Genomic DNA, 22,190 nt, shown 5'->3' with positions numbered 1-22,190 from the left:
ATGAACATGAAATTGCTATGTAGATATGGATGCCACATACAATTCCTCTCAAACCCATCTTTTCTGTTGTCTTTGAGCAGGAGAAGTTGAGGCACAACTGACAAGAACAGGAGCAGACAGGGGGCAAGGTGGGGGCACCGCATCTGAGTCTGACGGCTCTCACGGTGTTTGAAGAGAAGCAGCCCAGCTGGCAAGTGTGGAGTGCGACTGGGCAATTTGCGATGGCGAGCTTGGACTTGGGCCTCCACCCAGTAAGGATGCATCCATGCTATAGAAACCTGAGGACCAAGTGTACCTCCATGTTGGAGGCAGCTATTGCTGTCACTTGCTCTCTCCTCTCTCACTCACAGTAGCCACCAGGAAGAGGCCAAGGCCTGAGGCAGAGGACTCCCTTTCAGGTCTCAGAAGAAGCCCTAGCCAGGAGAGAGGACAAGGGGAGAGATGTTCACTTGTAAAGGCATCACACCTGCACCCTCCACCAGCCCAGAGACACACGCCTTGGTGGGTATGAGCTCAAGCATGGGAAGAGTCTCACACTATGGTGTTCTCTGCACGGACACATGTCCACGGCAGGAAGAGGCAGGGTCAGCTAAGCTCACCGGTACTCGGAGGGCTGCTGGGGAAGAGGCATCTGCGGGGTCTGACTCTGAAGACAGGCCTCTGGAATCGGCCTTCCAACTAATGGTGGTGAGTCAGCAAGAGGTTGGGAACATCAGGCAGAGATGTTGGAGACCCTCAACAAGGTGCCATGCGAGTTGGAGGAGTCCATCTGCCTGCTAGTTGATGAAGTGGTACTGAACTCTGCACGCATCGAGGTTTCCATGGGGAGGTTAGTAGACTTCATGGAGATCCAAGTCTAACAGATCCCACCAAGAATCCCACCCCTGTAGCCACTGACCTGCCCGCCCTCCTCCTGCCAACTCCAACCACCCCCCCGAGTCTGTGTGTATCTACGCATCCCCACCAACAACCCTTGCTGTCCCTTCATGCAATACTTTTGCGCCCTCACCCTCCCACCCTACTGGCTCCTTTTGCCCCCTGTAACCCTCACCATTCCCTCATACCAGGCCTACCCTGAGTTCACTCTCCAGGAGTCAACAGTTCACAGACCTTTCCCTATGAACCTCTTCACACCAAGATACCCCAATGTCCCTTCACATCTGGTTACCCCCTCAAGCCCCTTCACACCTAGGGACTGCAACCCCCATGTCCCTTCACACCTGGACACCCCCATGACTCTGAACACCTGGACGTAACCCCAGCCTGCTGGCAACCAACATTGCCCTTCACCCCATCCCACCATCGCCCTCCGTTTCCTCTGCCACCTTACACACCTGTAATAACCTTTCCAGCACCCCCAACCACTAAAGCAACCCTCTATGCCTTCACTCCACAACCACCTCTTCAGTCCTCACCTAACCTTCTTTAATCCCCCCCTCAAACAGACCCTTGCCACCCAACAGTAGCTCCTGCTACCTTCCACCTGCAGTTCGAGGATCCGATCCCATGATGATGTCCTTGGAAGAAGGTTTGAAGGTTAAGCGATGTCCCAGGAAGACAGTCCAAAGGTTGAGTGAGGTTGCTGCATGGAGAACTCCCACCTTCTGGACTCTGCTTCATGAAGGACCACGTAGATGAAGCTCCACCCACCTTCTACTGCGCGTGGTGCTCGAGTCCAGTAGCTGGAGGCCTCCATCTTCTTCTCAGATATCCGCGAGCTGCCCAAGTCCTTCCTAACGTAAGTCGCAACTTTTGCACGTCACATTGGTCCACACATGTTCTCGACCGGCGTATTTTCCTGCTGGCGTCGCAGAGAACCGGGCATGGCGGGGGGGGGGGGGGGTGCGGGGAGAGAGATTCCAGTCAAGCCTTCATCTGCATCTCATTAGCAGGATGAAGATCGGTTTCACACTGGCCTCTAGTGGGAATTGCGACCCGCCACGGTGGGCAGTATTAAAAGATCCTGCCGGCGTGAAATTACAGCGAGAAAACTGATTTTTGGACCTCCCGCTGAATTCTACACCACCCCCCAACACCTGCCATTGATTGTGCTGACGGGGGCATGTGAGAATTCCACCCTATATTACTGAATAGTTTGTTTAGGTTGGGATTCAGTACATAAGACGGTAGCATTTTAAAAAATCAAAGACCTTTCAATCTGACTTTCATGGAGCAGATAACAAGTTTGAGCTTTCCTTGCAGCTACTGAGTTAAGAATATACTAGAATTCTAAAGGATGCAAATTAATGTGAGCATGCAGAAATTGTACATAATGATATTTTTCAAAACTGCAAAAATAATTTTTCTCTCAGTGGAAAAATACAGCATCTTATCTACATATTTCCATCAAATATTTGTACCTCTCTAGATTCTTTGAAATTACATAACAGTTTGGCATGGCAGGGAAAATATAACTTCCATATCATGAAATGTCAATATTTAATTTTTAAACACATATTTTCAATAATACTGAATCCCAGCAGGATTAAATTAAAACTAAAGTTAAAGCAAAATACTGCAGATACTAAGATAAAAACAAAAAGCTAAAAGCTACTGCGGATGCTGGAAATCCAAAACAAAAACAGAATTACCTGGAAAAACTCAGCAGGTCTGGCAGCATCGGCGGAGAAGAAATCAGTTAACGTTTCGAAACGTTAACTGATTTCTTCTCCGCCGATGCTGCCAGACCTGCTGAGTTTTTCCAGGTAATTCTGTTTTTGTACTGCAGATACTGGCAATTTGAAATAAAATCAAAAGGTGCTGGAAAAACTCAATAGGTCTGGCAGCATCTGTGGAGAGAGAAACAGAGTTAATGTTTCAAGTCCAATATGACTCTTCTTCGGGTTCTGCAGAAGAGTCATTTTGGGTTCAAAACATTATTTTCAATAAAAACAGTATCAGTTGGCAGTCAAGCCAAAAAGAAGCCCAGCACTTAGGTTTTCCTGTAGTTTTTGTGTGGTAGGGAAGAGGATTGTTCTTTGTGGTTTGGCAAAACCGATCTCAGCTGATGCCACTGTGAATTCTCCAACCACCCACCATGCAAAATCTTCTCTTCTGTGTCTATTTTTTTCTTCATGGTGTCAGCTCACAATACACAATGCTTCAGTTCACAGCACTCTTCTCTGAGTCAGCAGGTTGTGGATTCAAGCGCCAAGCTCGTAACCTACACCGACATTCCCTGTGCAGCGCTGAGGAAAAGCTACATTGTCTGAGGTGACATCTTTCGGAGTGTCTGCCCTCTCAGGTGAATGCAAAAAAATCCCATGCACTATCTCAAAGCAGAGCACTGGAGTTATCCCGTGTCTCAGCCAACATTGATCCCTCAAGTAACACCAGAAGCAGATCCTTATTGCACTGCTGTTGTGGGACACTGCTGTATGCAAATTGTCTGCCAAGTTTCTTACTTACAACAGTGACTGAACTTTCAATGTCCTTCATTGGATGTAAGATGCTTTGGGATATCCTGAACTTATGAAAGGGGCTATATAAGTACAAGTTCTTTCTTATTTTATTTTTAAATGCTGTCCAACTGTAACACTTTCCTGTCCTAAGGAAGGGTCTTAGCCCCAAATATAAACTTCTGTTCTTCCATGGGTGCTGGCTGACCTGCTGCCGCTGGGTGTCTCATGTTCTTTTCTCTTCTTTAATTTTCAAATTTCCAGTATCTGTAAAATTTTGTTTTTCAATCTTCTGTTCAATTTTTATTTTTCTAAATTGCTGATTGATCACAATCTTGCACTGGCTGGTTGATAACTAAGGAATGTGAAACATATACATATAACTACAGCCTAACAAAAGATTTATGGTGGAATTTTACGGTCCCTCCTGCTGGCGGGATTTTCCAGTGCTGCCAAATTCACTGGACTTTTGAACGGCTCGCTGCATTTTACAGCCCCGCTCCCAACTACAGGGCCATAAAATTATGCCCTTAAACAAAATAACCTATTTTTCTTCCCTTGTAGTTTAAAAAGCCTTTATTTTAGCAACAATAATGTATGACAGGATAAACCTGTTGTTCGACGTCCTCTCTTAAAATGATATCCAGGCGATACTAGCAAGGAACTAAACAAATAAAATTGATTTATTTTTCCAGGGCAGAAAGTAAGTCAAACATAGATTTTCACACAGTCTGGATAGTAAAGTCCTAGTCATTGATTATGGCCCATGAGTTTTTGCCTTCCAATACAATAAAAGCTTCACAACTTTGTTATTTTTTTCCAACTTGTATGAAATATTTCTCTCCAATAAGAAGATTTTATTACACCATATAGGATGGTCTGGGCAGTAAAAATTATTTCTCTCATCAGATACTGCAACTCTAATCTTGTTTTAATAAAATGTGCAATTCAAACTTGATAAATGACTTGTCAGCCCATAGGTTATCTGAAAAATAAAAGGCTTATTGACATTTTGGACTATATTACCCATTTTTCCTTTATGCAGCCTTAATGTCATTTAATGGTGTATGCAGACATTATATAGTGATCAACAGGTTACAGAACAATGCGGCCCACAGAGCTCAGCCATAAACAAAATAAAATTCAGAAATGTATTATTGCTCATTAATCACTGTCTTGTATAACTTCCTTTCTTAAGAAAAGAAAGAAATAATCTGCATTTATCAATTTTTGAAGACCTAATTAACAAGAGTACTTCGGGGCACAAAAGCAAAAGCACTTTGCTTACTTCAGAGCGTGCTTCAATGATGTGGCCTCCTCGAATAATTACAACTGCAGTTATCTGCAAGCCATAGCAGACAATTAAGCATCAGTTAGACAGTTCTGGAACCTTTACCACTATCATAGAGAGTAAGGTCTGCACAACATACAAAAATGAGGGAAAGCCAAGAAAATTTATTTGAACCTCATGGACATCAGTGAAATGCTGATCTGCATGTTATGAAAGGGGGATGTGATATTTATCCAGGTTCAATGGTGTCAGTCACTCCCTGAAATACTTTCGTCACTTGCTTCTTTTGGGAGTTGACTCCAACTGCCTTATATTTATGAATGTAGCAGTGGGATCCAGGATGTAACAATGAACTCCCATGTGTTCAAAATATTCAATGCCCCCACCTCCACTGCCTCCTGAGGCAGAGCTCCAAAGTCACACAACCCTCAGAAAAGAAAAAATGCTCCTCATCTCTGTCCTAAAAGGGCAACCCCTAATTTTAAAACAGTGCCCCCTAGTTCTGGACTCACCCACAAGAGGAAACATCTTTTCGACATCCACCTTGTCAAGACCATTCAGAATCTTGTATACTTCAATCAATCACCCCTCACTCTTCTGAGCTCCAGTGGAAACAAGCCCAATCTGTCCAACCTTTCCTCAGAAGGCAACCCACTCATTCCAGGTCTAGTAAATCTAGTAAAACTCTTCTGAACCACCTCCAACACATTTACATCCTTCCTTAAAAAAGGAGACCAAGACTGCACACAGTATTCAAAATGCTGTCTCAACAATGCCCTGTGTAACTGAAGCACAACATCCTCACTTTTATAACAAAAACAGAATTACCTGGAAAAACTCAGCAGGTCTGGCAGCATCGGCGGAGAAGAAAAGAGTTGATGTTTCGAGTCCTCATGACCCTTCAACAGAACTTGTTGTTTTTTGTTTTTTTGTTTTTATCCTCAATTTTATGTTCAATTCCTCTCATAATAGAGGACAGCATTCCATTAGCCTTAGTAGTTCAAGAAGGTGGGTCACTACCACCATCTTAAGGGTATTTAGGGATGTGCAATAAACGCTGGCCCAGCCAGTACACCGTGAAAAGAATATGTATAAAAAAGATGAAATATTTGTAACACTGAGTTTGGTGAAGGGCATCTGGTACAATCAGTACAACATTTAGTCTACCTAGATGGTGCTTTATTAATGACAAAAGTACACACTTTCCCTGACCAAGACAAAAGTTCTTGCCCTACAGAGAACTCCTGTCTCCCTTTTTTGATTATCTGTCTTTATGTTTAAAAGCTCCTCTCCCTGGCCTACAAAAGATCAAAAGTAACAAAAACCAAAACAAAAACTGCTGGAAAAACTCAGCAGGTCCGACAGCACCTGCGGAGAGGAAGACAGAGTTAACGTTTCGAGTCCGTATGACTCTTCATCAGAACCAAGATCAAAAGTGTTTGTCAACACCAAGGCGCTATGAGGTTCTTCTGATTGACCAAACATCGCTAATGAATTACTTACTGTTCACTGTCTGATAGAAACCATTCGGCATCTTGCATGCTAATTGCCATTCATCTGTCTACACAATTATAAATCAGCATTGGCTCTCTTGAACAGCTAACAACTCCTAGGCAGCTTTTGCTAAGCACCTATTGTAAAACGTCCCCCCAAGTCTTTTCTGTGGGGAAACAGCCAAAGAACTCTATACCATAACAATGCATATTTGCAGCCTATGTTAATCTTACTGTTATCTCCTGAATTGTCATTGTATTTGTCACCATTGTCTCATGGTAAAGGCTATTTCTTAACTAGATCAATTATATGCACAATCAATACATTTTGGTAGCTTTAGATTTAATGCAAAAATTGCATTTAAACATTTTAAAAATAGATCCATTGCAATCCCCATTTCAACTTCTGTAAATTATTTTTAGAAATTCAAAATGGATATTTTCATTGGATGCAGATTGTTCTTTCCCCCAAAATGAAACATCATGGATAAAGTGCAATGCCTTTGTTATCTCTAGACTTGAATACTCCAGTGCTCTTTTGTCCAGCCCCTCACCTTGTACCCTCCATTGGTTTCAGCTCATCCAAAATTCTGCTCCCCTTGTTGTAACTCACATCAAATCCTATTCACCCATCTCACCTGTGCTTGCTGATCTAAATTAGGGCTGGTTAGCCTCAATTTCAAAATTCACAACCTTATTTTTAAACCTGTACACTGGCCTTGCCCCCTTCCCATTCTCAGTAACCTTCCAGCCCTACAACCCACAGACATCTCAGTGCTCCTGTAATTTTGGCCTCTTGTGCATCCCTGATTTTCTTCCTTTCAATGGTTTCACCTTTGATAGACTTGCCAAGGCTCTAACCTCTAGAATTCTCTCCCCAAACTTCTCCAACTCTCAATTCTTCTTTAAAACACTCCTTAAAATCAACTGCTTTGACCACGTTTTCGGTCACTTGTTTTAATATCTCCTTTTGTAACTCAGTGTTAAATTTTCTTTGAAAATTGATCTTATGAAGGGAAGTTTAAGTATATTAAAGACGCTATATAAATGCAAAGTGTTATAACAGAGATAAAAGTAGGCCGTCTTGGTGGTGGCGAGGATATCGGGAGGGAAGCTCAATTAAGGATGTTCCACATTCAGCCTCAGGCAGTGGCCTGGGGCCACGAAGAGGGATGGGTTTGATGGCTAGGCAATGAAATTTATTGTGGTGACGAAAGACAATGGGCGAAATTTCCAGTGGTGAGTTTGAAGGCGGGAGGGGCATTTAATCAGCAATTAGTTCCTATTTAAAGACCTCATCCTGCCATGGCTGCGTGGTATTCATCATGCAAGGGAACCCGAAAAGTAAATTCACGTCAAATTTGCTGGTGGGCCTCCGGTAGGCAGCCCATTATTCAAAGGCGCTCAGTATCAGGAAATGTTGGGGCGGGGGGTGGGGGTTCACCGCGGGCCACCCCACAGGCCTTTTTGCCAATCCAACCTCCAGCCAGTGACCATCTCCCCACAATCCCCATCCTGCCCTCATTCACATATGGCCTGCGTCCCTTGGTAATCCCAGGCCTCTTATGAGTGCAGCAGCCACTGCTCCAGATGGCACTGATGACCAGGAGAGCTGCCGCCGCCTTTGATTAGCTGGAAGCTCTCAGGGGCGGGATTTCCGCACCCAGAGTCCTAAATCCCGGGGAAGGCCCGTGATGGGCACTTAATTCCAGCGAGCCTCAATGGAGGCAAAGCGAGGTTCTCGTTGGTTCCCCAGCCATCAAGCGAGCCCAATGGCTTCAGTCTTCCCAAATTGTATTTGGGAAAAGTCTTGCCCATCCAGTACTTGATGTCAAACAGGGCATATTAAACTTTCTGCAATTTTATCGAACTCTAATAATTCCTTGAAAAAATACATAGAGATGCCGCATAGAAAAGTTGTGCTTTTTTTTAAAAGCTTAAGTGATCTCAGTCATCACAAATGTCCAAATTAACTCAACTTTTCCCATTAAAACAGTTAAATCCATATATGTGCAAGCCTACTGGAATCAACCAAATATAATCAGAGTAACACAATATGAAACAATTTTCTGATGTATGTAAATCACTGCATTAAAACTTCAAAGTTATGCACCATTATTTACAGATACACTATTTCCAAACCTATTGCAAACAACATGAGGGTGGACATAGTATATCAAATAAATAAATGTAAAAGTCAATATTTTCAACGACTATAAATGTCGACACCACAAATTATAGGACCATGCAGATTATAGCAAAAGTAACTAACTATTTGGCTTATCTAAAAAAGGTTCTAACTGAAGAAACTGTTTTTTCATTCATCCATGGGGTGTGGGCTTCGCTGGCTAAGCCAGCATTTATTGCCCATCCCTAATTGCGCTTGAGAAGTTGGTGGTGAGCCGCTTTCTTGAACCACTGCAGTCCATGCGTTGTAGGTAGACCCACAGTGCTGTTAGGAAGGGAGTTCCAAGATTTTGACCCAGCAACAGTGAAGGAACAGCAAGTCAGGATGCTGAGTGGCTTGGAGGGGAATTTGCAGGTACTGGTGTTCTCATTCATCTGCTGTCCTTGTCCTTCTGGGTGGTAGAGATCGCACATATGGGAGGTGCTGTCGAAGGAGCCTTGGTGAGTTGCTGCAGTGTATCTTGCAACTGGTGCATACTGCTGCCACTGTGCACTGGTGGTGGAGGAAGTGAATGTTTAAGGATGGGGTGCCAATCAATTGCATTGCTTTGTCCTGGATGGTGTCAAGCTTCTTGAGTGTTATTGGAGCTGCACTCATCCAGGCAAGTGGAGAGTATTCTATCACACTCCTGACTTGTGTAGATGGTGGGCAGGCTTTGGGGAGTCAGGAGGTGAGTTACTTGCCACAGAGTTCCCAGCCTGTGACCTACTCTTGTAGCCACAGTATTTATGTGACTAGTCCAGTTCAGTTTCTGGTCAATGCTGATCCCTAGGATGTTGATAGTGGGGGTTCAGTGATGTTAATGCCATTGAATGTCATGGGGAGATGGTTAGATTCTCTCTTGTTGGAGATGATCATTGCCTGGCACATGTGTGCTGTGAATGTTACCTGCCACTTATCAGTCCAAGCCTGAATGTTGTCAGGTACTGCTGCATATTGACACGGACTGCTTCAGTACCTGTGGAGTCGTGAACGGTGCTGAACATAGTGCAATCAGCAGCAAACATCTCCACTTCTGACCTTATGGTGGAAAGAAGGTCAGTGATGAAGCAGCTGAAGATGGTTGGGCCTTAACGTTACCCTGAGGAACTGTTGCAGTGATGTTCCAGGACTGAGATGATTGACCTCCAATAACTACGACCATCTTTCTTCATGTTAGCTATGACTCCAACCATTGGAGAATTTTTTGATCTTATATCTAATCAGCTAATCGGTAGAGTGTATAAAATTGGATTTATATCTAAGATAGTTCCATAAATTCTCCTGAATAGCAACATCAACAAATGTTTGCTTTCCTTTTATCTATATAACAAGGTCTCAACTCATGTGCCTGCAGGAAACAATTCTGTAACTCTATCCATTTTGACAGTGACATACTGTAATTCCTTCTATAAATCAGCCTCATTGTTATCAACTAATATGAAATAGTGGTGGGGCGGGGGTTGGTGGGGGGGGCACGGGGGAGAAAGCATTAAATAACCAATAGGCATCTTCACAAGAGTTGTTTTTGCCAATTCAAATACCAAGCACATCCACACATCTAACCTTCCCTGTCACAATAATCCATTAGGAAAACAAAGATTGGTTCGCATTTGACAGGGGACAAAAGGATACCATGAGGTCAACAGAACAAGCTGAGGTAAGGTGCTTCCTGGGAGAAACATCTCACTAAAACGTTCAGCTTCAAGCAGTAGATTTGTGGTCAGCTCTATTAGACATCAGAATGAGTATTTGGGGACAAGGTTAGCATGGGCACAGCATTATTTAAATATATCTGCAGGTTTGGTTCTCAACATTTCATTTTGACTTCTATATTCAATTATTTTGCATTCAGTAAATTCAAGACCATCTATTCTTAAAGAATAAACACCATTTGTTATTTAAACAGCAGCAGAACAGAATTAAAAACAATTGTGTCTTGGAGACGGAACCCCCTACCTTCCGGAAAAAGTGTCAGACATTAATTATCTAGTCATAACACAGTTTCTTAAAATATAAGCATCTGGTACAACTGAGAATGAACTGCATGTACAACTGTTGGATATATTGCTTGCTAAGTTGTAGTTCGATCTCATGTAATGTGTTTGGCACAATTCTGGTGCATATATTTTTAAAAATTAACAAAATGAATATGTAAATTACCATTGTAACTAAATGAAATACCACTACATTGAGTGAACTAAATTTGCAATAATTTCACAGATGCCTGTCAAAAGAATTTACTTTGAACTTGACTTCCCCCACTACCACCGGGTAAAAAGAAAATTGTAGAAAACCTTTGGAGACACTGCACAATTTAAAAATGGAATATGCACACAACAAGCAACTTTTTAGCACTGTCAGCTACAAGTAATTCGATGCAAAGCTTTATTTCACGTAGAAAGCATACAGCAGCAGTTATTGCATACGATATAGTAGAGAACATAAAACTCTCAAGTTATACAGGCCTAATTCATTAATGGGGTAAAACATTATAGTCAACAATTTCTAATACATATGGCAGGCATGTTTTGTTTATTTTACTTTCTTAACATTAATTTTAAGTCATGAGTTTTGATCTTTCTGCTGTATGTGACCACAATACTATAAACTGGAATGGTGTTGCCGGTTGGTAAGCAGTCGTGGAAGAGGATGACAATAAGGAATCTATGTCTGTAAGCGGATTCATATGTTCCTCTAGGGAAGGCTAAAATTACAAATTTAATTTCGGCAATTGTTTAACTGAATGACGAGAGGAATTTGGAAGGTTATAGCCTATAGTTTACACAACTATTAATTCAAATACCTTCTTAAGTATTAATCTGATTGGGTAAGCAGTTTCTTAATGAGCTGTAATGCTAATGTGTAGGTAGTAATAATAGCGATTTCATGAACAAACACAGTTAGTTGCCATGGGGACAGATAGAATGATCACAGACTCTGTTTTAATCCTATGGCTGGGGATATAGTTATAGTTCGATGTTGGGCTAGGTTAACAATTGATTCAACAGCTTCAGCTGGCACAGTATGAATGGTCATGATGCAACCAGGAACGGATCTCTAAGGGCAGAATTAAGTTCAGTTTATGGGCGATGGTCTGACTTGAAGGGCCACAGTCACAACGTGAGCTGTTCCTCAAGTGGCTACATCTTTCCTGCTCCATCCTCAAGTGGTTGAGGGCTGTCCAGAATTTCCATAGAAAGTTGAAATGTGGGACTTACTCGGTCAGCTACCAGTTGGTGATGTATGCAGTCAATCAGGAGGTGTGCCATCAAGAGGTGGGACACAGACACTGAATGCCACGGTAAGGGCATTTGTTTGTTAATCTGTGTCAGCTATCTACCACACACAATGCTTTCTTCTTGACACCAATGAACAGAAAGCTCAATAGCAGTAACAATGGGACAAGTAGAAATAGTTTTAGCTGATGTTGGCTGAAAACAGCAGCAAGCACAGAATTTTTTTTCTGAAAAACCAATTGTGGGTTTACGAAATATAGTCTCAACAAGGCTGTTGCGTAAGTTATATATCCTGCACATGCAAGGTTAATATTTATTCATTAGACAGTATTACTGGCAGTTACAGGAAAAGGTACCGGGAATTTTTCTTGGTGTGTGATGACCCGAGCAATGGCTAAGCAAAGTCCGTCATCGGAAGTCAAAGTCATCATCAGAGGTCAAAGTGATACCACAGACAGACATTTGGTGAGCTGAAACATTCTTTAAAGACTTAGATAATCTGAAAGATATGTTCAGTAATTCTTCTCTAGTTGAGGCTCAAAATGCTGATCCAGGGTTAAGTAGGATGGCATAATCAACCCAAACTGAAGCTGAAGCTGAGGAAGTTCCAGTTTAAAAATGGGATACTAATGAGGCCTCCTCACAGACCCGCAGATGAAGAGTGGACGGTTGTTCATCAGGTAGTGGTACTGCCCAAATGCCATAAAGAGATATTACAGACAGCACCTGATGGCAGGTCATGTAGGGAAATGGAAAACTCAAGAGAGGATAAAACAGCAGTTTTACTGGCCAGGTCTTCATAAGGATGTGGTGTAGTGTTGGAAAACATGCCATACATGCCAGATGGTGGGAAAACCACCATGTACAATCGAACCGGCACCCTTAATTCCCATACCAGTTTTTGAGGAACCATTTAGTAAGATAGATTCACTAAGATAGATTCATTGAAAGGATACTGGCAAGTACCTTTAACATTGCGAGCTAAGGAGGTACCAGCTTTTGCCACGTTGAATGGGCTATACCAATGCCAAGTGATGCCATTTGGGCTAAAAAATCCCCCAGCCACTTTCCAAAGGCTAATGAATCAAGTTGTAAGTAATGTTCCTAATTGTGTAGTTTACTTGGATGATGCATTGATTTACAACAACACTTGGATTTCCGATCATTTAAACAATTGGAAGCCATATTTAAACAATTACGGTTGGCAGTCTAGCAAAAAATACTTTGCCAAGAATGGGTTTGTGAAAGCACGAGTAATTTACCTAGGGCACATCATAAGGCAAGGACAAGTGTTGCCAAGAACAGTGAAAGTTCAGGCTTTGATGGAATTCCCTGTCCCTAAAACTAAATGGGAAATCATGAGATTTTTAGGGATGTGTGGCATCTATCATAAGTTTGGGCCAAACTTCAGCACAGTAGCTGCTCCACTAATGGATTTATTGCACAAGAAAGCAAAGGTGGTATAATCAAGAGAGTGCCAGACAGCTCTTGTGAAGCTGAACGTGATCCTAACTGAGTAACCAATGTTAGTCGCACCTAATTTTGTTAAACCCTTCAAGGTGGCAATCAATGTCAGTGACTTGGGGGTGGGTGCGGTCTTATTGCAAGAAGGTGAATTGGGGATAGAGAAGCCAGTAGGGTACTTTTCTAAGAAATTGAATCAGCATCAAAAGAGATACTCTACGGTAGAAAAGGAAACCCTAGGATTGTTATTGGCTCTGCAACATGTTGAGGTATATATCCATCATTGTTGTAAAGGAACGCGAGTATATACTGACCATAATTCCTTGGCCTTTGTGGAAAAAGTTAAGGCACAGGATGACAGACTGTTCCGATGGAGCCTGCTAATACAGCCTTATAACATAATGATTGTTCACTTTTCTGGGAACGATAATATTACTGCTGATACATTATCAAGAATGTAATTTTTGTAAAATTATCTGGAAATCAAGAAAATCAGAGAAAACTGTACAGGTTCTGTACAAGGAGTGACTGAGTGAACGCATGTTTCAATTTAGTTGTATATATTGTATATGTTTTCCCTGTACACTTTGTAATAAAATGCATTTGGAAATGGTGTTTCATTTCTTAAGGGCGGAGGCATGTTAGAGCCATATCTTTAAGAACTGTATTTTCTTTTAAAATTTGTAAGGACATTGCCTTATTTGGACATTTGGGATTTTAAAAAAAAACAATCATAAGTTCACCTTGGACTGTGGACAAACATGCCTTTTCCAAGAAATTGGCTGACCAAGAGCTGTTAGTTTATTTGAACTGCAAACACTTTAATCGCTAGGGAAAAAAAAACTGTTTTAAACGCAAAGGCCTTAGTGATTTACTGGAAATCACCTGATGTTAGAGCTTTATAAGAACATACATAAGAACAGAAGAACTAGGAGCAGGAGTAGGCAATTCAGCCCCTCAACCCTGCACCGCCATTCAATACGATCATGGCTGATCTAATTTCGGCCTCAACTCTAATTTCCTGCCCTCTACGCATAACCTTTCAACTCATTACTAATTAAAAATCTGTCTATCTCCTCCTTAAATTTATTCAGTGTTCCAGCATCCACTGCATTCTGAGGTGGTGAATTCCACAGATTCACAACCCTTTGAGAAAAGTAATTCCTCCTCATCTCTGATTTAAATCTACCACCCCTTAGCCTAAAACTATGGCCTCTTGTTCTAGAATGCCCCACAAGGGGCAACATCCGCTCCACGTCTACTTTATCTATGCCCTTTAGTATCTTATATACCTCAATTAGATCTCCTCTCATCCTTCTAAACTCTAGCGAGTATTAGCCTAAACTGCTCAATCTCTCCTCATAAGACAAGCCCCGCTTCTCTGGAATCAATCTAGTAAACCTCCTCTGAACTGCCTCCAATGCAACTACATCCTTCCTCAAGTAAGGGGACCAAAACTGTGCACAGTACTCCAGGTGTGGTCTCAACAATGCCTTGTACAGTTGCAGCAGCACTTCCCTATTTTTATACTCTATTCCCTTAGCAATAATTGCCAAAATTCCATTTGCCTTCCTTATTACCTGCTATACCTGCATACTAGCTGTCAGCGATTCATGCACAAGTACACCCAGATCCCTCTGTACTGAAGCATTCTGAAGTTTCTCTCCATTTAAATAATAAGTCGCCTTTTTATTCTTCCGACCAAAATGGATAACCTCACACTTATTCACGTTAAACTCCATCTGCCAAATTTTGGCCCATTCACCTAACCTGTCCATATCTATTTGTAAATTTCTTATTTCTTCATTGCAACTTACTTTCCCACCTATTTTGGTGTCATCTGCAAATTTAGCTATAGTACCTTCTATCCCTGAATCCAAGTCATTAATATAGATTGTAAATAGTTGGGGCCCAAGGACCGAACCCTGTGGCAACCTGCTAGTTACAGCTTGCCATCCAGAAAAAGAACCATTTATCCTGACTCTCTGCTTTCTGTTGGTTAGCCAATCCTCTATCCAAGCTAATATATTACCCCTAACTCCATGTGATCTTATCTTGTGTATTAATCTTTTGTGCGGCACCTTATCAAAAGCCTTCTGGAAGTCCAGGTATACTACATCTACAGGATCCCCATTATCCACTTTGCTTGTCACATCTTCAAAGAGCTCTAGCGAATTAGTCAAACACGATTTACTCTTCATAAAACCATGCTGACTCTGATGGATTGCATTTTGACTTTCCAAAATCCCATTGCTACTTCCTTAATAATGGATTCCAACAATTTTCCAACGACAGACGTTAAACTAACTGGTCTATAGTTTCCTACTTTCTGCCTCCCTCCCCCTCCACCCCCTTTCTGGATAAGGACGTTATATTAGCATTTTTCCAATCAAATGGAAGCTTTCCAGAATCCAGGGAATTTTGGAATATTATAGCCAATGCATCCACTATCTCCACTGCCACTTTCTTTAAGATCCTGGGATGTAGGCCATCAGGTCCTGGGGACTTGTCACCCTTTAATCCCAATATTCTGCTCAGTACTTTTTCTCTAGTGATGATGATTGTTCTAAGTTCCTCCTCATCTGTACCCTCTTGCACTGCCTGTTACTATTGGGGTGGTACTATTGTCCTCCACTGTGAAAACTGAGGCAAAATATTGATTAAGCGTCTCTGCCATTTCTGTGTTCCCCACTATTAACTCCCCAGTCTCATCCTCCAAGGGACCAATATTCACTTTAGCTACTCTCTTTCCTTTTATATACTTGTAGAAGCTTTTGCTATCAGTTTTTTGCACTAGTTTTCTTTCATAATTTACCTTTGCTCTTTTTATTATTTTTTTGGTAACCCTTTGTTGATCTTTAAAAGCTTCCCAATCTTCCAGCCTGCCGCTGACCTTTGCAATTTGGTATGCCTTAGTTTTTGCCTTTATGTTATCTTTAACTTCTTTGCTTAGCCTTGGATGTTTTTCCCCCCTCTTACCATCTTTCTTCCTCTTTGGAATATATTTTACATGGGAGGAATTGAATATCTCCTTAAATATCTGCCACTGTTCAAAAACTGTCCTACCTTGTAGTCTTCCTGCCCTGTCCATTAGGGCCAAATCTGCCCTCATACCTAAGTAGTTACTTTTGTTTAACTCCAGAACACGAGTGTGGGACTCAAGTTTCTCACTCTCAAACTGAACTTGAAATTCTAGCATGCTATGATCACCCTTCCCTAGAGGATCCTTTACTATGAGATCATTAATTAATCCCATCTCATTACACAAAACCAAATCCAGAATAGCCTGCTCCCTGGTTGGTTCCACAACATATTGCTCCAAAAAACAAAGTCCAATACACTCTATGAACTCTCACTCGAGGCTACCCTTGCCAATTTGATTAGTCCAGTCTATATGCATATTAAAATCACCCATGACTATTGCCGTGCCTTTCTTACATGCTCCCAGTATTTCCTGGTTTATACTGTGCCCTACTGCTAAACTACTGTTTGGGGACCTATAGATTACTCCCACCAGGGACTTCTTTCTATGTTTTGAACTTGCTGTTTTGAACTCAGTTGGGGAGGAACTGAGAAAGGGAAAAGCTGCCCAGCTCATGCTCTCCTTGCCCTGCTTGAAATCCAGTGTGGTTATCAGTATCTAGCTAGGAATCTTCAACTTAGGGGAACTTGTCTGCATTTGAAAACATGAGAGACTGAGATGAGAAGGATTGATCCTGCTCTATTTTCCTACATGCTGAAGCTCCACTGGCGAGAACCTCCAGACATCTACTGGGACTGGTGACCTGTCCTCACACAAGTGAGCACCAGATCGACAGCGCCACACCCCTGAGAACTTCATCCTTATAAAGATTTTTTCTTCAACTGTCCATCTCTGTAGAGACCCTATTTGTTTGTTTTTTTTGTGTGTGTGCACCCACGTGCGTACGTGCATGCATGCTGGGGAATTTTAAAAGGGATAGATTGTTACACTTCCGGATAACAAATTGTGTCTTAACAAGTTCTTGCAACTTGTTTTAAAAAATAAATTTTGTTTTTATCAATCAAACATTCTGAGTTTATTGAATGAAGTCTAGTTAAAATTTCTTTTATTCTGGATCTATCATTAGGGAAGGTAAATAATTGGTCATTTTGATGAGCAAATTAAACATTTAAACTAATGTTGCAACCTGTGGAGTAGTGGGGCTAGTCAAACTGCGCACTCCTCCCATCCTGGCCACAACAATAACAACAACAAGTAGAATTTTGGGAGATGCACAGACAGTCTGGAGAAGCAAGGCATCAGTGGAGTGCAAAAATCTAGGAATTTAGCCTCAAGGTGCAGTTAATCTGAAATTATGTTGTAGGAGTTAAATCATTAAGTTATGTTTGAATTTTATGAGCATCATGCTACTGAGATTGAGTAGCAGTAACACTCCATCACATATAAGAGGCTGAAGGATTTTTCAGTGGTACTCTGCCTACAGACATAAATTAGTAAGGAAAAGAAACAGGAGGAGGGGTATGTACTCTCATGACACCCAGCTCTACCATATGACCACCTCTCTCAATTCCTCCACTGTGTTTGAATTGTCAGGCTGCTTGTGTGACATCCAGTAACAGATGAGGAGAAATAACTTCCAATTAAATATTGGGAAGACTAAAATCATTGTCCTCAGTCCCCATGACAAACTCCATTCCCTAGCCACCATTCCATCTATCTCCCTCTTTGAGGCTGAACCGAACTGTTTGCAACTTTGACGTCACATTTGACCCCAAGATGAACTTCCATCACATCCAGGCCATTCTTTCACAGGGTGTGAACGTCGCTAGGCGGGCCAGCATTTATTGCCCATCCCTAATTTCTCTTGAGAAGGTGGTGGTGAGCCACCTTCTTGAACCACTGCAGTCATGTGGTGTTAGGAAGGGACTTCAAGGATTTTAACCCACTGACAGTGAAAGGACAACCATATATTTCCAAGTCAGGATGGTGTGTGGCTTGGAGGGAAACTTGTAGGTGGTGGTGCTCCCGTGCATCTGCTGCCCTTGAACTTCTAGGTGGTAGAGGTCGTGGGTTTGGAAGGTGCTGTCGAAGGAAACACTTTGGGACTTTTTATTATGTTAAACATACTAAAGTTATTGTTGTTAAGCTAGGAGACAGGACAAGCCCCCTGTGAGTGGTGAACCAACAAACAGGTACTGAGAATGGCTATGACAAGGACAATAACTAGGAGGAGCATAGCCATAAGCAAAACAATAGCAGAGTGAAGCAAGTGCCCACCAAACAAGGTAAAGTGGAAGTGCATAAGAAAAGATGCAATGGGGAATCTTATAATCAAGTGAACATTTACATCACATCCAAGATTGCAAATGATGTCTTGCCTCGCTGGGAACATGGCATGAGATATCATGTAGCAGTGGAAAAGATTTCGGGGAAACAAAGGGGACAGCTGGAATCCAGGTTCATGTTAGAAGAACCTATGGTACAAGGAGGAATAAATAATAAATAAGATTTTTTGCACTGTTAGGACAGGTCTCCGGACGAGGTCCCCCAATTTGTAGCAACCAGGACGGGACCCCAATTTTGCTATGATCTTGGGTGCGGAGGAATGTGCTGGCTCCCCTTCTTTATTCAACCCTCTTGGTTGGTCGCAACAAGGCTAATTTAAAAGTCCTTTCCCCAAGGATACTTTTCCCCAGTCCAAATATATGTACTTTTAATAAGGGCCTAACTTAACCAGACTTTCTTGAGTCAAAGAACGAGTGAGTTTATTAGTTACCAAAACTCGAGAAAAATAATAAAAATGCAACACACATGCACACCAATCAGAAATGAGAAGTTAAAAGTCCAAATATAAGTTTAAAAAATACAAATCAGCCCTTGGCTTGTCCATGAGGCATAGGTGGTGGCACGTTGTGGCCGTTAAGTTCGATGATTCCGAGCTTCTTAGAGCTGACATTGGCAGAGTCACAGTCAGTTGGAAACAATTAGTTCTGCAGGGTAGCTGAAAAGGCTATCCTATTTCCTTTTTCTTGTGGTTTCTGATGAACCTTGCTTCCAGCAACAGAGAAACAGACAGAGACTTTGCCTGCAAATTGCAGGGGTGACTGGTTGGTGTTTCTTCTTGTTTCTGTCACACACTCACACAGCACCAGCACACACATCACTTCTCTGCGGCTAGCTTTTTAACCCATTTTTTTCTGTGTATTCCAGGAGAGTAAATAGTCATGCCTTGCATTCATCTCAGAACTATTAACACATTCTGAGATGTAAAACAACAGGTGATGGATTTTTGGGTGTCTGCTGAGATGTACAAATCAGTCTTTTGTCTCCAAAACCACAAGAGATTAAAGATCAGTCTTTTGCATCTTTCCTATCTCCCTTTCAAGTGTCTCTGCTTGAAGAAGGCCATAAGCCATGACATCTTTTCAGGCGTGACATTCCATGTTCTCTCAGGACAGATCTGTCAGTATAATCCACATAAGAATTTTCCAGAAAGTGGTTACTTTACATTATCAGCCATCTTTTGCTTAGTGTCTTTGCTTGTATTTCTTTTAAAAAACACACACGTCTTCCTTAAAAAAGTGTAATATGCCCGTAAGTAATTCATGGCTGTAACCTGCTTTTCATGACAGCATCAATTCTGCAAAGAATGGTAGAAATTAAATATTAGGTGTACTAGAGTAAGGTGTGAAACAACTGTTGGATAGAACAATAGGAAAGTAAATTATTCTGAAAGAATTAAAAGCAGGGAGTAGTTGAGGCAGAGACTGGTATATTTTATAAAGGAAAATTGCATAAATATCTGAAACAAATAAGATACCAGGTTGGTGGGAAAGGGCTATTGGATGAGGGAAAAGTGGGGCAATGGCCTTAATTTTGGATTACAGCAGCAAAGTCACTAGAGAGAGAACAGTGTACAGAATTAATTTCCTAGAATGGTTCAAGGGATGAGGGATTATGCTGGAGAAGTTGGTGTTGCTCTCCTTCAAGCAGAGAAAGCTATGAGTAGATTTGATGGAGGGTTTAAAATCATGGAAGTTTTAGACAGAATACATAAAGAGAACTGTTTCCAAAGGTTGGTAATGAGAGGACACAAGTTTAAGGTGATTGGCAAAAGAACCAGTGATGACCAATCATAATTGCTCCACCATCGGTGGCCTGCCTTCAGTTGCCTAGGCCCCAAGCTCTGGAATTCCTTACACTTCTCTGCCTCTCTAACTCATTTTGCTCCTTTAAGGCATTTCCTAAAACTTACCTCTGTGACCAACTTTTAGTATTCTGACCTAATATTTCCTTATGTGGCTCGGTGTCATACTTTGTTTTGTAATGCTCCTATGAAGCGCCAAGGGATGTTTCATTCCATTAAAGGAGCTATATAAGCTTTTGTGGTTGTTGTGACATGAGGAAAGCCTTTTTTAAACAATGAGTGGTTAGGAGTTGGAATGCACTGCCTGATAGGGTGGTGGATACATATTCAATAGTAATCTTCAAAAGGGACTTGGATTTTTTTAAAAATCAGCATATCTGACCACAATCTTTCACATAACACCACTGGTTATGAATGTGGAAAGTAAGATGACTTCTAATATACCAACCACAGGCCAGTATGTGGATAAATTCTTGGAGAATCTATAACTCAAGATGAAATTAATGAACATCTAGATATGAATGGGACAAATTAGCAGAGTCAGCACAGATTTGTTAAAGGCAAATTTAATAGTGATTAGACAGTGAATGCAAAAGATGCAGTGTAAATAGAATTTCAAAAGGATAGCTGAAATCTGGAACCATCACTCCCAAAACGCTAAGGATGTTGGGTGATTTGAAATTTTCAAGAAAATGATTGATAAGATTTATGTTAGTAAGTATATCACGGGGAAAAAAAACACAGGTAAATGGCATTGAAGCATAGATCAGCTGTGATCTAATTGAATGGGTTATCTTTGTTCTGTGTTCCTATGCTCATTCCATAAAGGGGGTCACCGGAAGCTTGCTAGAAAAAAGGTACACAATCAGAACATAGGAAATAGGAATAATTTCAGCCCCACGACCCTGCTCCACCATTTAACTAGATCATGGCTGATCTTCCTTAACGCCATTTTCCTGCACTATCCTTGTATCCTTTGGAATTTTTAATATCTAGAAATCTATCGATCTCAGTCTTGAATATACTCAATGACGGACCTCCATAGCCCTCGGAGGTAGAGAATTCCAAAGATTCACCACCCTCTGGGTGAAGGAATTCTTCCTCATCTCAGTCCTAAGTGGCCTAACTCTTATTCTGAGACTGTGTCCCCTGGTTCTGGACATCAACCCCCCGCAGCCAGAGGAAGTATCCGTCCAATAAAATTGCAATACAAAGTGCAATATGGCTGCAAAGTTCGATGAGTGACAGGAAACAAAGTAGAATTGGGTTAATCGGCATCACTCAGATTGAAAAGGATCATAACTATCCACTTTGATTCTCTATATAAATAGATGATTTGAACTTGGGTGCAGGGAATGCAATATCAAAATTTGCTGATGTCACAATAGGGGGTTTGGTCAACTGTGTGGAAGATTGTAAAAGACTTCAGAAGGACAAACCAGGTTAGTGGAATAGCAGAGAAATGTCAGAAGCAATTTAACGAACACAAGTGAGATGGTATATTTTGGAGGAAAAAAGCAAGGTATGGGTTGCAAAGAAAAAGAGATCAAGTGGTTCAAATACATAATTCTTTGAGTGTAGGCAGGATTATTAAAATCAACAACAGCATTTTACATTTTATAAAGGCAATAAGTACAAGTGAAGAGATACTTTGAGCAGCTAATTATAGAAAATGCATTAAAGGCAAATAGGGCATATGACACTGATTCACCAGGATTATACCAGGCATCAGAATAGTCATGAGGAAAACAGTGGTGTAGTGCTGCCGGAGTGCACTGGACACCGCTCCGGCATCTTTGATTTCAAGCAGGCTTATAAACTCAATGCAGCCCACCAAACCTGCCATTCAAGTGGCTGATATTTGAAAAATGCTGTAAAGCTGCTCAGATCCAATCACAGGCTGGTTCCTCCCTGCACTTGCTGCTGATACGCTCACTGCGGGTCCCAGGTGAGACAACCGGAGCTGTGGGTCCCACTGGCATCTGAGTAAATGAGTGACTGGAGATTG

General features: G+C 41.6%; 1 protein-coding gene across 7 annotated transcripts in view; it reads right to left on the bottom strand.

Annotated features, from left to right (window-relative positions):
* The window catches only part of immp2l (inner mitochondrial membrane peptidase subunit 2), a 662,809-nt gene that overhangs the window by 501,278 nt on the left and 139,341 nt on the right, over positions 1–22,190 (bottom strand). The window contains exon 5 of one of the 7 annotated variants that reach the window (XR_013580209.1): positions 19,602–19,675. The exons of the other annotated variants lie outside the window; for them this stretch is intronic. The gene's annotated coding sequence lies outside the window, so the exon portion shown is untranslated. Of the gene's footprint in view, positions 1–19,601; positions 19,676–22,190 lie in introns of those variants that run through there. 7 annotated transcript variants of the gene reach the window in all.

Source organism: Cetorhinus maximus, chromosome 22 (genome assembly GCF_964194155.1).
Source record: "Cetorhinus maximus chromosome 22, sCetMax3.hap1.1, whole genome shotgun sequence".
Lineage (NCBI taxonomy): Eukaryota > Metazoa > Chordata > Chondrichthyes > Lamniformes > Cetorhinidae > Cetorhinus > Cetorhinus maximus.
This window is presented reverse-complemented; position numbering and strand designations above follow the sequence as displayed.